Source organism: Pseudophryne corroboree, chromosome 1 (genome assembly GCF_028390025.1).
Source record: "Pseudophryne corroboree isolate aPseCor3 chromosome 1, aPseCor3.hap2, whole genome shotgun sequence".
NCBI lineage: Eukaryota > Metazoa > Chordata > Amphibia > Anura > Myobatrachidae > Pseudophryne > Pseudophryne corroboree.
In genome coordinates this window covers 1,039,171,607-1,039,188,485 of record NC_086444.1, presented here as the reverse complement: position 1 = coordinate 1,039,188,485, position 16,879 = coordinate 1,039,171,607, and the positions used below count along the sequence as shown (strand labels likewise).

Genomic DNA, 16,879 nt, shown 5'->3' with positions numbered 1-16,879 from the left:
ATAGTTGGCTCTGAAGTAATGATGGATACCGGAACCACGTTTCTCACCGCCCAGGATGCCAAGGCCTCAGTTATCCGCTTTGCAGCAGGATGACTGCTGTGATATTTCATCTTCCTCGCAAAGGACTGTTGGACAGTCAATTGCTTGGTGGAAGTAGTAAAAGTGGTTTTACGACTTCCCCTCTGGGATGACCATCGACTCCCAGCAGCAACAACAGCAGCGCCAGCAGCAGTAGGCGTTACACTCAAGGATGCATCGGAGGAATCCCAGGCAGGAGAGGACTCGTCAGAATTGCCAGTGACATGGCCTGCAGGACTATTGGCATTCCTGGGGAAGGAGGAAATTGACACTGAGGGAGTTGGTGGGGTGGTTTGCGTGAGCTTGGTTACAAGAGGAAGGGATTTACTGGTCAGTGGACTGCTTCCGCTGTCGCCCAAAGTTTTTGAACTTGTCACTGACTTATGATGAATGCGCTGCAGGTGACGTATAAGGGAGGATGTTCTGAGGTGGTTAACGTACTTACCCCTACTTATTACAGCTTGACAAAGGCAACACACGGCTTGACACCGGTTGTCCGCATTTCTGTTGAAATACTTCCACACCGAAGAGCTGATTTTTTTTGTATTTTCACCAGGCATGTCAATGGCCATATTCCTCCCACGGACAACAGGTGTCTCCCCGGGTGCCTGACTTAAACAAACCACCTCACCATCAGAATCCTCCTTGTCAATTTCCTCCCCAGCGCCAGCAACACCCATATCCTCCTCATCCTGGTGTACTTCAACACTGATATCTTCAATCTGACTATCAGGAACTGGACTGCGGGTGCTCCTTCCAGCACTTGCAGGGGGCGTGCAAATGGTGGAAGGCGCATGCTCTTCACGTCCAGTGTTGGGAAGGTCAGGAATCGCAACCGACACAATTGGACTCTCCTTGTGGATTTGTGATTTCGAAGAACGCACAGTTCTTTGCTGTGCTTTTGCCAGCTTAAGTCTTTTCATTTTTCTAGCGAGAGGCTGAGTGCTTCCATCCTCATGTGAAGCTGAACCACTAGCCATGAACATAGGCCAGGGCCTCAGCCGTTCCTTGCCACTCCGTGTGGTAAATGGCATATTGGCAAGTTTACGCTTCTCCTCCGACGATTTTAATTTAGATTTTTGAGTCCTTTTTTTACTGATCTTTTGTGTTTTGGATTTTACATGCTCTGTACTATGACATTGGGCATCGGCCTTGGCAGACGACGTTGATGGAATTTCATCGTCTCGGCCATGACTAGTGGCAGCAGCTTCAGCACGAGGTGGAAGTGGATCTTGATCTTTCCCTATTTTTGGAACCTCAACATTTTTGTTCTCCATATTTTAATAGGCACAACTAAAAGGCACCTCAGGTAAACAATGGAGATGGATGGATACTAGTATACTTATGACGAGTGACTGACGACACAGAGGTAGCTACAGCCGTGGACTACCGTACTGCGTCAGCTAGTATAGAGATGATAATTAATGATATAAAAAAAAAATATATATATAACTACTGTAGGTATATATAATATAATGACGGACCTGGTGGACACTGTCAGCAGACTGCTAAACTACTAGTATGAAGAAGATAGAAAAAAAAACACCACAGGTAGGTATACAATTATGGACGAGCACTGACGACACAGAGGTAGGTACAGCCGTGGCCTACCGTACTGCGTCTGCTAGTATAGATAATATACTAAATATATTACTACTGTAGGTATATAATATAATGACGGACCTGGTGGACACTGTCAGCAGACTCCTAAACTACTAGTATGAAGAAGATAGAAAAAAAAAACCCACCACAGGTAGGTATACAATTATAGACGAGCACTGACGACACAGAGGTAGGTACAGCCGTGGCCTACCGTACTGCGTCTGCTAGTATAGATAATATACTAAATATATTACTACTGTAGGTATATAATATAATGACGGACCTGGTGGACACTGTCAGCAGACTCCTAAACTACTAGTATGAAGAAGATAGAAAAAAAAACCCCACCACAGGTAGGTATACAATTATGGACGAGCACTGACGACACAGAGGTAGGTACAGCTGTGGCCTACCGTACTGCGTCTGCTAGTATAGATAATATACTAAATATATTACTACTGTAGGTATATAATATAATGACAGACCTGGTGGACACTGTCAGCAGACTCCTAAACTACTAGTATGAAGAAGATAGAAAAAAAACCCCCACCACAGGTAGGTAGGTATACAATTATGGACGAGCACTGACGACACAGAGATAGCCACAGCCGTGGACTACCGTACTGCGTCTGCTAATATAGAGATGATAGAGATGAAAAAAAAAATATATAACACTACTGTAGGTAAATATTTATATAATATAATGAATGACGGACCTGCTGGACACTGTCAGGAGAATGTGTTTATACTATAGAATAAAAAAAAAAAAACACCACAGGAGTGTTTAACTTTTTCAGGCAGACAATATACTGGTGGTCACTGGCAGCAAAAGTGTGCACTGTACTCCTGCTATAACTGCTCCCCAGTCTCCCCCACAATTCAGCTGTGTGAGCAGTGAGCACTCAGCACAGTCAGATATACATAGATGATATATCATGCAGCACACTGAGGCTGAGCACAGATATGGTATGTGACTGTGTATCGTTTTTTTTCAGGCAGAGAACGGATTATAAATAAAACTGGTGGTCACTATCAGCAAAACTCTGCACTGTACTGAGTACTCCTAATGCTCCCCAAAATTAGTAGTAAATCAAGTGTCTCTCTAATCTATTCTAAACGGAGAGGACGCCAGCCCCGTCCTCTCCCTATCAATCTCAATGCACGTGTGAAAATGGCGGCGACGCGCGGCTCCTTATATAGAATCCGAGTCTCGCGAGAATCCGACAGCGGGATGATGACGTTCGGGCGCGCTCGGGTTAACCGAGCAAGGCGGGAGGATCCGAGTCTGCTCGGACCCGTGTAAAAAAGGCTGAAGTTCGGGCGGGTTCGGATTCCGAGGAACCGAACCCGCTCATCTCTAACCTAGACACTGTCGACCTAAGTCTAATCTACCTAACATACCACACCTGCAATGTAGTAGTGGCCACCCATAGACCCAAAAGGTGCATACAGCCGGTTTCTGGAATAAACCACCTAGCAAAGTGGCGTATATGGTCTAAGTAAAAAACTTTTTCTCCCTGCGCTGTTATTCTAAATGAAGCAATAGGGCATGAATACAATGTATCTTGGGCGATCCCAGCCATGCCTGCGGGGTCGGACCAGAATGAATGTGCAGCACATTCAATCTGGAGGATCCGATGCTCACGGGAACACGGATCGGATCGGAAACGCCTCCAAAATGCCCGATTTCATCCGATATATCGGGCCGAATGCCCGAAATCGGATGAAATCGGTTATTATCGTCCTAGTGTATGGGGCCCTTAAGACTTTACTCTCAGCTGCATTAAAAGTGTCCAGTCTTTGATAATTAGCTCCAACACAGTCTAAATAGTTTTGTCTTGTGTAATTTAACAAGCAGCACTTTGCAATAAAGAAAAATATTCTCAGCTGCTGGGAGTATTACGTGAGCTCATCCAGGTAAAGGCACCTGCGGTGTGCCGAGCCCATTGCCGGATACAGATGTCCGGAGTCTGAGGACACCTCTCTCCCGCCTTCAGTTACAAACAACTCTCTGGGAACACACGTAATACTCCCAGTAACGGAGAATATATTTCTTTATTGCAAAGTGCTGCTTGTTATATTACACAGGACAAAACTATTTAGAGCTAATTATCAAAGGCTGGACACTTTTAATGCAGTTGACAGTAAAGTATTTTACAGAAATATATGATCCACCTCTCTTAATTCATTGTGTTTTAAATTGTCTGATGTTATTTTATTGATCTGTTATAGGACTAGTCATTATTGATTAAAATTAATTACTTTTTTACTTCCTTCATTTAGAATAAAAGCGCAGGCAGAAAAAGTTGTTTTATATTGTATACAGCTGATTGTTTCAGGTGAATAATTTGGCTTTTACCGCAAGCCAATTACCTCACTGCTGCGATATGTGTAATATATACGTATTTTTATCACATATCTCTCTCTCTCTCTCTCTCTCTCTCTCTCTCTCTATATATATATATATATATATATATATATATATATATATCTATCTAAATGGCTGTTTATAGCGCTAGTTATTTTACATGGAGTTAGCACATTATTAACACACATGTATGAATGGAATCACAGAACAAATTGTCGCCTACAGGCACTAGATCCTCCTTATAATAAACAGGACCGCTGCTTCCCTTCAGTCACTCCGAATTCCCATGGGTGTATAGATCTGTCAATAAAGCATATATAGGGGCAGTGTGGGCTGGTTACCACATGATTCCACAATTAGTCACCAGGCAAAACTGGAACAAGTGCCTCTCGGCCGTGCCGGAGTCCTCAACTCACCGATAGCCACTTTCCCGGGGATGCGCGAGTAGGATAACACACGCCGTCGGCTACGAGCTCAGCAGCTCAGGTGGTCCGCAGCCCACACTGGTTACCTGCTGGTACGAGTGTAATTGTATCGTTTGTTCATTGCATTGTGTCATTTTAATGAAACTTTTACGCACCATGGAGCGCCCCTATATATGCTTTATTGACAGATAGATATATATATATATATATATATATACATATACACACACACTATTTTGCAATTGTGGTTGTAGTAGTATATGGTCTAAGGGCAGAAATTCACTTAGCGCAATGCAATTGTGGTTGTAGTAGTATATGGTCTAAGGGCAGAAATTCACTACCACTCAAGCAAAAGTGCTAGAAACCTCGGACACATGCGCCTGGAGCTTTTCAATTACAAGTCTTTAACACAAGTTAACCCATAGATTCTGGGATAAGTGACCAGTGCTATGGGTTAACACACTTGCGGCACGCGTGATAAGGGCACTTGCTGCGATTTTCTGTTTAGAAACTCAAGATTCAAACAGGAATCAGCGTTAAGTGCTGCACCTAATTTGCAGCTCTGAATATGACCCTAAGTCGGCCAATGCCCTTTTAAGTAGAAGACTATACCACTGTTGGCACAGCATCATGTGTGATCTGACGCTAACTCCCATCACCAAGAAACAGAGAAACAAAAAGAGGGAAGTAGTCTGAAGTCATGGGAATATATAAACCCTAATTCAACACCACTCCCCCTCACTGCTACCCCAAAGGGTAACTCATTCTATCAAAACTCGCTTCTTACACGTAAACAGCCCCCAAATGCCGTCAGATCGATGGTTCTTTGTTCAGTCAGCATCATTGATGCTTCAGTGAATTATTTGACTAAGTGCTTCCTAGTGGATTCTCAATTCTACATTCTACATTGGTTCTCAAATGCACCCCAACGGTCCAGGTTTTAAGTATATCCAAGGCTCAGCACAGATAATTAAATCAAATTGACTAATTAAGTCACCTGTGGCCATGCATGGATATACTTAAAAACTGGACCATTGGTGTGCTTTGAGGACTGTGTTAAGAACTAAATTAAAGCACTAAAATTAAAGCATTAATCGTGTTTTGAAGTTATTGGTTTTTATTTTCCTTTTTATAAAACCTGTGACAGGCTTTCAAAAGGACCTTGGTAATTACTTTTTTTTATCTAACACCCCTTTCACACCGCACAAATAACCCGGTATTGACCCGGCATATTGCCGGGTTGACATGGGTCAGTGTGCGGTGTGAAAGCGCCAAGTCCAAATTCCTAGGTCGCCTGACCCAGTAATTCAACGTGTGCTGAGCGGTCTAGCACAGAATGCTTAGCACACATCTCTCGCCCTGCTCAGCACAGCGCGATGTGCTGAGGCCAATCTAGCACCGGCGATACCGACGCTTGTGACCGCACATCACTGTCGCCGGCACCCCTACACATAGAGCGATGTTCAGCTAATTTCTAAGCAATCTAGTCGGATTGCTTAGAAATTAGATGACCATCGCTCTGTGTGTAATCCCCTTAAGCAATCTGACTATGGGGGTAATTCTGAGTTGATCGCAGCAGGAACTTTGTTAGCAGTTGGGCAAAACCATGTGCTCTGCAGGGGAGGCAGATATAACATGTGCAGAGAGAGATAGATTTAGGTGGGTTATTTTATTTCTGTGCAGCGTAAATACTGGCTGCTTTATTTTTACACTGCAATTTAGATTGCAGCTTGAACACACCACACCCAAATCTAACTCTCTCTGCACATGTTATATCTGCCTCCCCTACAGTGCACATGGTTTTGCCCAACTGCTAACAAAGTTCCTGCTGCGATCAACTCAGAATTACCCCCTATATTGCTTAGATTTTAAGCACAGATCTGTCCGTGTGTATGCCCCAGAGCAATAGCGAGAGGGGGGAGAGATGTGTGCTGAGCGATCTGTGACAGATCGCTCAGCACACATCTCTCCCTGTGTGTACTGCCCTATAAAGTCCAGAAATATTTAACTAGTGGTCTCAAGCCGTATACATGAAAGAATCCAAAATAAAACATTAAAGGGGGCTTGTACTAAGCAGTGATAAAAGTGGAGAAGTAAGCCAGTGGAGAAGTTGCCCACGGCAACCAATCAGCTGCTCTGTATATGTTTATAGTATCAAATTATAACTGTTACACCAATGCTGATTGGTTGCCGTGGGCAACTTCTCCACTGGCTCACTTCTCCACTTTTATCACTGCTTAGTAGATGTCCCCCATAGTGTATGTCTTAAACATGTAGCTTTTCATAAATCCACCCTGGTATGGGTAAGTGTTGGTCGATAAGTATACTAGAAGTCTCCATCATCTTGATATCTTAAAGAATAGAGAGCATACACAACTCGCACTATTGCAGACTGAAGAAGTTCACTTTAAGTTATCTTTCTACGGGTTAGGTATGGGTTCTGGCAGTCAGGATGCTCGCTGTCAGAATACAGACAGTATCCCAATGGTTACAATCCTGACATATTTAGATAAGTAGGCTAACCCTACCTCTTACCCTAACCCTCCCCTCCCACACCCTAACCATAACCCTGCCTTAAGGGGGGGTATTCACGGAGCGATATTCTAAGCAATCTGACTAGATTGCTTAGAATTTAAGCAGGATCGCTTCGTGTGTACCCCCTACAGCGATAGCGATGCGCAGCCCCGCGCATCGCTATCGCTGCTGCTAGATTGGCCTGCCGTGCAGGCCAATCTAGCGGGTCGCTCACTTCACCCGCTGGGTGAAACGAGCGCCCCCCCCCCCCCGTACGCTCAGCACAGATCGCGCTGTGCTGAGCGGCGGGAGAGATGTGTGCTGAGGAACCGCTCAGCACACATCTCTCCCCGAATCGGGCCGTGGGTACTGGGCTTTAGTACCAATCCACCCCCCCTTCCCCAAGCCTTATCCTAACCCTCCTTAGCATACCTACAGGATGTTCAGGATTCTGACTGTTGGGATTCTGGTGCCTGTCTTCTGATGGCTGTCATCCTGACTGTTGGGATGGCAACTACATCCCTTTGTACTTCTCTCATACGTATACTTATGTAGGTACCAGCACTTACCAATACAAGGAATCCTACACTTTAGGGTGGATTTGTGAAAAGCTAAATGTTTAAGACATACTACACTATATAGCAAACAGAAAGGGGGGTGCTTTTTACCCCCTGGTATCCCCCAAGCACACTGACTGATACCTGTAACAATACTTGAAAATTATCAGGTAAAAGAATTTCAGAGATATTTGTTACATATATTTGCAAATACATGATAAGCTGCCAAGCCTCTCTATGTTTTTTTCTGATTATGATAATGTCACACTGCACTAATCGGCTACGGTCACTGAGGTGGAGGCAGCATTTTGGAGTCAACCCCTGGGAGTGTAATATTCCATTGCAATCGCATCCCCCATGCGATGTGTGTGTGTGTATGTATATATATATATATATATATATATACACACTTTTTTTTATAGTGTGAAATGTATTTTCATTTATTTTAAGACTGTTAATTGCTTACAAACTTTCCTGCACAATGTGACCTTAAATCATGACACACCATTAGGTTTAAATTAACTTTTGTTTTTATGTTGATTTTTGTTTTCATTTTTATGATTTATATACCATTTGTTTGTGCTGCAATTTAATGTTGTGGTTTCACAAATAAAAGGTACTTTCTAGTATATTACCTTTTTAGATATCATTTTAGGATTTTCACAGAAAAGGGAAGGCAATTTGGCCATGAAAGTGGATTTATTAAGGAAATGTTCTTTATTCACTTGAAGATTGCCAATAACGTCTAGTCCCACAAGAGAAATTTGCACTTAGCATTGATTTTTGAATTGACTTTTTCCTACAGGGCATTGACTGGGTGTGACTAAATTGTCAGCAAAACTGTTTTTTTCTGTTAGAGTAAGTAAAACGCTGCAGTTTTCTCCATTTAAACATTTTTTTTAATGTTGTCCATAGTGTTTCACTTATCTTGCTTTGTACTTTTATACTGTAGTCTTAAAACATCAGTAACAAAATCATTGTAAAATGTGTTTTTGCTAAAACTTACTTTTGATCAGTTTTGTGTTACTTTATATATTTCTCTGACGTCCTAGTGGATGCTGGGAACTCCGTAAGGACCATGGGGAATAGACGGGCTCCGCAGGAGACTGGGCACTCTAAAAGAAAGATTAGGTACTATCTGGTGTGCACTGGCTCCTCCCACTATGACCCTCCTCCAGACCTCAGTTAGATTTCTGTGCCCGGCCGAGCTGGATGCACACTAGGGGCTCTCCTGAGCTCCTAGAAAGAAAGTATATTTTAGGTTTTTTATTTTACAGTGTGACCTGCTGGCAACAGGCTCACTGCAACGAGGGACTAAGGGGAGAAGAAGCGAACCTACCTGCTTGCAGCTAGCTTGGGCTTCTTAGGCTACTGGACACCATTAGCTCCAGAGGGATCGACCGCAGGACCCGTCCTTGGTGTTCGTTCCCGGAGCCACGCCGCCGTCCCCCTTACAGAGCCAGAAGCTAGAAGAGGTCCGAAAAATCGGCGGCAGAAGACTTCAGTCTTCACCAAGGTAGCGCACAGCACTGCAGCTGTGCGCCATTGCTCCTCTTGTACACCTCACACTCCGGTCACTGATGGGTGCAGGGCGCTGGGGGGGGGGCGCCCTGAGCAGCAATAAGACCTTGGCTGGCAAAATAATCACAATAAATAGCCCCAGAGGCTATATATGTGATAAATACCCCTGCCAGATTCCATAAAAAAGCGGGAGAAAAGTCAGCCGAAAAAGGGGCGGAGCTATCTCCCTCAGCACACTGGCGCCATTTCTCCCTCACAGCTCCGCTGGAAGGAAGCTCCCTGGCTCTCCCCTGCAGTCTGCACTACAGAAGGGTAAAAAAGAGAGGGGGGGCACTAAATTTAGGCGCAGTATAATAATTATAGCAGCTATAAGGGGATATAATTCAGTTAGTCCCTGTATTATATAGCGCTCGGCTCTGGTGTGTGCTGGCATACTCTCTCTCTGTCTCCCCAAAGGGCTTTTGTGGGGTCCTGTCCTCTGTCAGAGGATTCCCTGTGTGTGTGCGGTGTGTCGGTACGGCTGTGTCGACATGTTTGATGAGGAGGCTTATGTAGAGGCAGAGCAGATGCCTATAAATGTGATGTCACCCCCTGCGGGGCAGACACCTAAGTGGATGGACTTATGGAAGGAATTACGTGCAAGTGTCGACTCCTTACATGAAAAATTTGACGACATGCCAAATGCGGGACAGCCGGCTTCTCAGCTCGTGCCTGCCCAGACGACTCAAAGGCCATCAGGGGCTCTAAAGCGCCCGCTACCTCAGATGGCAGACACAGATGTCGACACGGATACTGATACCAGTGTCGACGACGAAGAGTCTAATTTAATGTCCACTAGGGCCATTCGTTGCATGATTGAGGCAATGAAAGAGGTATTACACATTTCTGATATAAACCCAGGTACCTCAAAAAAGGGTATTATGTTTGGGGAGAAAAAAACTACCAATAGTTTTTCCCCCATCTGAAGAATAAAATGAAGTGTGTGAAGAAGCGTGGGCTTCCCCCGATAAAAAATTGGTAATTTCTAAAAAGTTACTAATGGCGTTCCCTTTCTCGCCAGAGGATAGGTCACGTTGGGAAACACCCCCTAGGGTGGATAAAGCGCTCACACGTTTGTCAAAAAAGGTGGCACTACCGTCTCCGGATACGGCCGCCCTAAAGGAGCCTGCTGATAGAAAGCAGGAGGCGATCCTGAAGTCTTTATATACACACTCAGGCATTATACTGAGACCAGCTATGGCGTCAGCATGGATGTGCAATGCTGCAGCTGCGTGGTCAGATTCCCTGTCGGAAAATATTGACACCCTAGACAGGGACACTATTCTGCTAACCGTAGAGCATATAAAAGACTCAGTCTTATACATGAGAGATGCACAGAGGGAGATCTGCCGTCTGGCATCTAAAATAAGTGCACTGTCCATCTCTGCTAGGAGAGGCTTATGGACTCGGCAGTGGACAGGGGATGCAGATTCGAAAAGGCACATGGAAGTTTTGCCTTATAAGGGTGAGGAGTTATTCGGGGATGGTCTTTCAGACCTAGTTTCCACAGCAACAGCTGGGAAGTCAGCATTTTTGCCCCATGTTCCCTCACAGCCTAAGAAAGCGCCGTATTATCAGGTACAGTCCTTTCGACCCCAGAAAAACAGGCGGGGAAAAGGCGGGTCCTTTCTGTCCAGATGCAGAGGTAGGGGAAAAAAGCTGCAACAAACAGCAGGTTCCCAGGAACAAAAGTCCTCCCCCGCTTCTTCCAAGTCCGCCGCATGACGGTGGGGCTCCACAGGCGGAGCCAGGTACGGTGGGGGGCCGCCTCAAAAATTTCAGCGATCAGTGGGCTCGCTCACAGGTGGATCCCTGGATCCTTCAAGTAGTATCTCAGGGGTACAAGCTGGAATTCGAGGCGTCTCCCCCCCGCCGTTTCCTCAAATCTGCCTTGCCGACAACTCCCTCGGGCAGGGAGGCTGTGCTAGAGGCAATTCACAAGCTGTATTCCCAGCAGGTGATAGTCAAGGTGCCCCTACTTCAACAAGGACGGGGTTACTATTCCACACTGTTTGTGGTACCGAAACCGGACGGTTCGGTGAGACCCATTTTAAATTTGAAATCCTTGAACACATACATAAAAAAATTCAAGTTCAAGATGGAATCGCTCAGGGCGGTTATTGCAAGCCTGGACGAGGGGGATTACATGGTATCCCTGGACATCAAGGATGCTTACCTGCATGTCCCCATTTACCATCCTCACCAGGAGTACCTCAGATTTGTGGTACAGGATTGCCATTACCAATTCCAGACACTGCCGTTTGGACTGTCCACGGCACCGAGGGTGTTTACCAAGGTAATGGCAGAAATGATGATACTCCTTCGAAAAAAGGGAGTTTTAATTATCCCGTACTTGGACGATCTCCTTATAAAGGCGAGGTCCAAGGAGCAGTTGTTGGTCGGAGTAGCACTATCTCGGGAAGTGCTACAACAGCACGGATGGATTCTAAACATTCCAAAGTCACAGCTGGTTCCTTCCACACGCCTACTGTTCCTGGGGATGGTTCTGGACACAGATCAGAAAAAAGTGTTTCTCCCGCAGGAGAAAGCCAAGGAGCTGTCATCTCTAGTCAGAGACCTCCTGAAACCAAAACAGGTATCGGTGCATCACTGCACACGAGTCCTGGGAAAAATGGTAGCTTCATACGAAGCAATTCCATTCGGCAGGTTCCATGCAAGAACCTTTCAGTGGGACCTCTTGGATAAGTGGTCGGGATCGCATCTTCAGATGCATCGGCTGATAACCCTGTCTCCAAGGACCAGGGTGTCTCTGCTGTGGTGGCTGCAGAGTGCTCATCTTCTAGAGGGCCGCAGATTCGGCATACAGGACTGGGTCCTGGTGACCATGGATGCCAGCCTTCGAGGCTGGGGGGCAGTCACACAGGGAAGAAATTTCCAAGGACTTTGCTCAAGTCAGGAGTCATCCCTACACATAAATATTCTGGAACTGAGGGCCATTTACAATGCCCTAAGTCAGGCAAGGCCCCTGCTTCAAAACCAGCCGGTACTGATCCAATCAGACAACATCACGGCAGTCGCCCATGTAAACCGACAGGGCGGCACAAGAAGCAGGATGGCGATGGCAGAAGCCACAAGGATTCTCCGATGGGCGGAAAATCACGTCTTAGCACTGTCAGCAGTGTTCATTCCGGGAGTGGACAACTGGGAAGCAGACTTCCTCAGCAGACACGACCTACACCCGGGAGAGTGGGGACTTCATCCAGAAGTCTTCCAACTGTTGGTAAACCGTTGGGAAAAGCCACAAGTGGACATGATGGCGTCCCGCCTCAACAAAAAGCTAAAGAGATATTGCGCCAGGTCAAGGGACCCTCAGGCAATAGCTGTGGACACTCTTGTGACACCGTGGGTGTACCAGTCGGTTTATGTGTTCCCTCCTCTGCCTCTCATACCAAAGGTACTGAGAATAATAAGAAGGCGAGGAGTAAGAACGATACTCGTGGTTCCGGATTGGCCAAGAAGAGCTTGGTACCCAGAACTTCAAGAAATGATATCAGAGGACCCATGGCCTCTACCGCTCAGACAGGATCTGCCACAGCAGGGGCCCTGTCTGTTCCAAGACTTACCGCGGCTGCGTTTGACGGCATGGCGGTTGAATTCCGGATCCTAAAGGAAAAGGGCATTCCGGAAGAAGTCATTCCTACGCTGATAAAAGCCAGGAAAGATGTGACCGCAAACCATTATCACTGTATTTGGCGAAAATATGTTGCGTGGTGTGAGGCCAGGAAGGCCCCAACAGAGGAATTTCAGCTCGGTCGTTTTCTGCACTTCCTACAGTCGGGAGTGACTATGGGCCTAAAATTGGGTTCCATTAAGGTCCAGATTTCGGCTCTGTCGATTTTCTTCCAGAAAGAACTGGCTTCTCTGCCTGAAGTTCAGACATTTGTAAAGGGAGTGCTACATATTCAGCCCCCTTTTGTGCCTCCTGTGGCACCTTGGGATCTCAACGTGGTGTTGAGTTTCCTAAAATCACATTGGTTTGAGCCACTTAAGACTGTGGATCTGAAATATCTCACGTGGAAAGTGGTCATGTTATTGGCCTTGGCTTCGGCCAGGCGTGTGTCAGAATGGGCGGCTTTGTCATGTAAAAGCCCTTATCTGATTTTCCATATGGATAGGGCAGAATTGAGGACTCGTCCCCAGTTTCTCCCTAAGGTGGTATCAGCTTTTCACTTGAACCAACCTATTGTAGTGCCTGCGGCTACTAGGGACTTGGAGGATTCCAAGTTACTGGACGTAGTCAGGGCCTTGAAATTTTATTTTTCCAGGACGGCTGGAGTCAGGAAAACTGACTCGCTTTTTATCCTGTATGCACCCAACAAAATAGGTGCTCCTGCTTCTAAGCAGACTATTGCTCGCTGGATTTGTAGCACAATTCAGCTGGCGCATTCTGCGGCTGGATTGCCGCATCCTAAATCAGTAAAAGCCCATTCCACGAGGAAGGTGGGCTCATATTGGGCGGCTGCCCGAGGGGTCTCGGCTTTACAACTTTGCCGAGCTGCAACTTGGTCAGGGGCAAACACGTTTGCTAAATTCTACAAATTTGATACCCTGGCTGAGGAGGACCTTGAGTTCTCTCATTTGATGCTGCAGAGTCATCCGCACTCTACCGCCTGTTTGGGAGCTTTGGTATAATCCCCATGGTCCTTACGGAGTTCCCAGCATCCACTAGGACGTCAGAGAAAATAAGATTTTACTCACCGGTAAATCTTTTTCTCGTAGTCCGTAGTGGATGCTGGGCGCCCATCCCAAGTGCGGATTGTCTGCAATACTTGTATATAGTTATTGCCTTACTAAAGGGTTATTGTTGAGCCATCTGTTGAGAGGCTCAGTTATATTTCATACTGTAACTGGGTATAGTATCACGAGTTATACGGTGTGATTGGTGTGGCTGGTATGAGTCTTACCCGGGATTCAAAATCCTTCCTTATTGTGTCAGCTCTTCCGGGCACAGTATCCTAACTGAGGTCTGGAGGAGGGTCATAGTGGGAGTAGCCAGTGCACACCAGATAGTTCCTAATCTTTCTTTTAGAGTGCCCAGTCTCCTGCGGAGCCCGTCTATTCCCCATGGTCCTTACGGAGTTCCCAGCATCCACTACGGACTACGAGAAATAGATTTACCGGTGAGCAAAATCTTATTTTTTTGCAACCATGATTTAATCATGGTTTTATCAGGGACGTGCGGTGAGCTAAATAGCTCAGGAGGCACTGACTAGCACCAGAGCCAGATTTACATGCAACAAATGAGCCAAAACGTACATCTGGGCATTATGCAGAGGTGCAGCAGTATAAACTCCTAGAAATTTGGTGAGTTTTGATCAGAGATGTGTGGAAAAGTTAGCCAGGGGAGGCACTTCCTCACCTGCCATAGACTTTTTTACTCCAGAGTTTTGGCTATAAAAATTATTTGAATAATGCAAAGAAGATATTTCAAACATATTTTTTGTATTTTTCATATACTTTACGCAGTCAAACCTCTGGCACAAACGTTAGTATGACAGGAAAGGCTCTGCCTCACCCCACCGCACGTCACTGGGTTTTATAACAGACATGTAATAATTGGATTTTTGATTTTTAATAATTAGTCTACTTTCATTTTCATGGTTTTGATTTTCCAAATGGCAGCTTCGTGTATTGTAAGAAAATCTGTGCAGAGAACATTATTTTCCAGCCTATTTCTATTTACTATTATAACATTCCTCCAACCTTTTTCAATTGCAAAATCGGAACATGGGCATGTCCTTTTAGCGAGAAAGAAGTCCTCTCAAAGATGGGGGAATACTCTCAAGGGGAAGCACTAGTCCATCCCCGACATACTTCCTTTCCTTGAAAACATCATTGCACTTTTGTATTGAACCAGTGGCACGTATGTACCACAACTGCTCACCGCTAGTTGGTGTGGAATATATTTTAAACCCTTCCAGCAATCAAAACAAATTAGCTGTCAGGACAGTCCCCCAAAACTGTCCAACCAATTTTGTGACCGTTGGAAGGTATGCTTTGCAATGCGCAACAGAATATGCCACACTATTTAAGTAAATGTTAATAATAATAATTATTATTATTACCAGTTATTTATATAGCGCACATATTCCGCAGCGCTTTTACAGAGAATATTTTGCCCATTCACATCAGTCCCTGCCCCAGTGGAGCTTACAATCTATATTCCCTATCAGATGTACACACCGACACATTCACGCTAGGGCTAATTTTGTTGGGAGCCAAATAACCTACCAGTATAATTGTGGATTGTGGGAGGAAACCGGAGTACCCGGAGGAAATCCACACAAATACGGGGAGAATATACAAACTCCACACAGTTAGGGCCAAGGTGGGAATCGAACCCATGACCTCAGTGTTGTGAGGCAGTAATGCTAACCATTACACCATTCGCACTGCCAATAATAATTATTAATAACAACACAGCAAGAAGCTTTGCCAAGATAAAATAGTGGGTATGTTTTTTTTTGTGTTTTTTTTGGGGGGGGGGGGGGGGGGGATATTAGAGAATACCCACACAGATTACCAGCTATTTCAGACCCTGAGAGTTGTGCAGGACTAGTGATGTGAAACGTGCACCTCAAGCCCTGTACTCATTATAGATGAACCGCTGCTTGTACTATTGAGCTGTCGATCTCCATAAGTTGCGCCCAGTTGTGTTTTCATTCCATGAAATGCTCAGATCACCCTCATTAAAATGAGAATGAAATCATACAAGTGTCCTACTTTTACAATATTAAGCACAACAGTTTATTTAACTCTCTTGCACACCATGCTGAGCACCTGAGATGTACAAAGGGCACAAATTTGTACATGTATTAGCCAGGGACTCTTGGGGAAAACCAGTGAATGAATTCATATTGTAATTTATTAAAAATATATATATATTGGGGGACTAACTGTAATGGGACAAAACATATGTTATTCACATTACAAGCTCCAGTAAATCTAGCCTACTAAGCGGAACAGGAAGGCCTGTAGTAAAAACGAGTTTATATCCATTTAAACAGGACTGGATTAATCTCAAGAGTCAGGTCGCAAACTTTTCTGCCGGCACCTCATTTTTGGGGGGATTTTCCTTTTACTGGCTGTTAAAGAAAAGTCATAATGTTCTAGACTGTCTCCAGAATGCAGTCACATTGTCTGCAGCCATATCTGGCGCTTTCGTAGTCTCCACTTATGAGTGCCAGTAGCCAGGATATATATCTATAGGACATTCGATGCATATGTATAATGATTGTTACTACATGCATCTGTGTTACTAGCTTGCACTTTCCATATGAAACAGCAGTGTTATGGTGTTTGCCTCCTGTGTAGTAGGAAGGTTTGCAGTGCCAGGTAATTCAGTATCTAAATGGTATATTGCAATTAAGAACACATTACACTTTTCATAATGTTGTGGGACTTTATTATAATTATCTTTTTTTTTTGTATCAAATATTGATTCCCCAAAGCCTTTTTCAAGTAGTGTTGTTGAGTGTTCCTTCTCGATGTCTTCATCTTCGTGTACTTATTGATTACTTGGTTGTTATTTGATGCCTGTCCCTTTTATGTGTCTACTAATAACCTGGCCCCCTTTTCTTTCGGTCCTTAACTTCCATTATTTACATATTCACCCGGCATAGTGTCCCCATTTTAGTTTGGAACAGTAATGTGTGTGTATAGTGTGCTGAAAAAATAATCTACACATACACTCCTATCAAAGCAACATAAAAATCATATACCAGGTGATGCCTAATAACTATTACAATGAATAA

General features: G+C 44.8%; 1 protein-coding gene across 7 annotated transcripts in view; it reads left to right on the top strand.

Annotated features, from left to right (window-relative positions):
* Positions 1–16,879, top strand: part of FAT1 (FAT atypical cadherin 1) — a 325,756-nt gene that overhangs the window by 151,481 nt on the left and 157,396 nt on the right. The window lies entirely within an intron of this gene.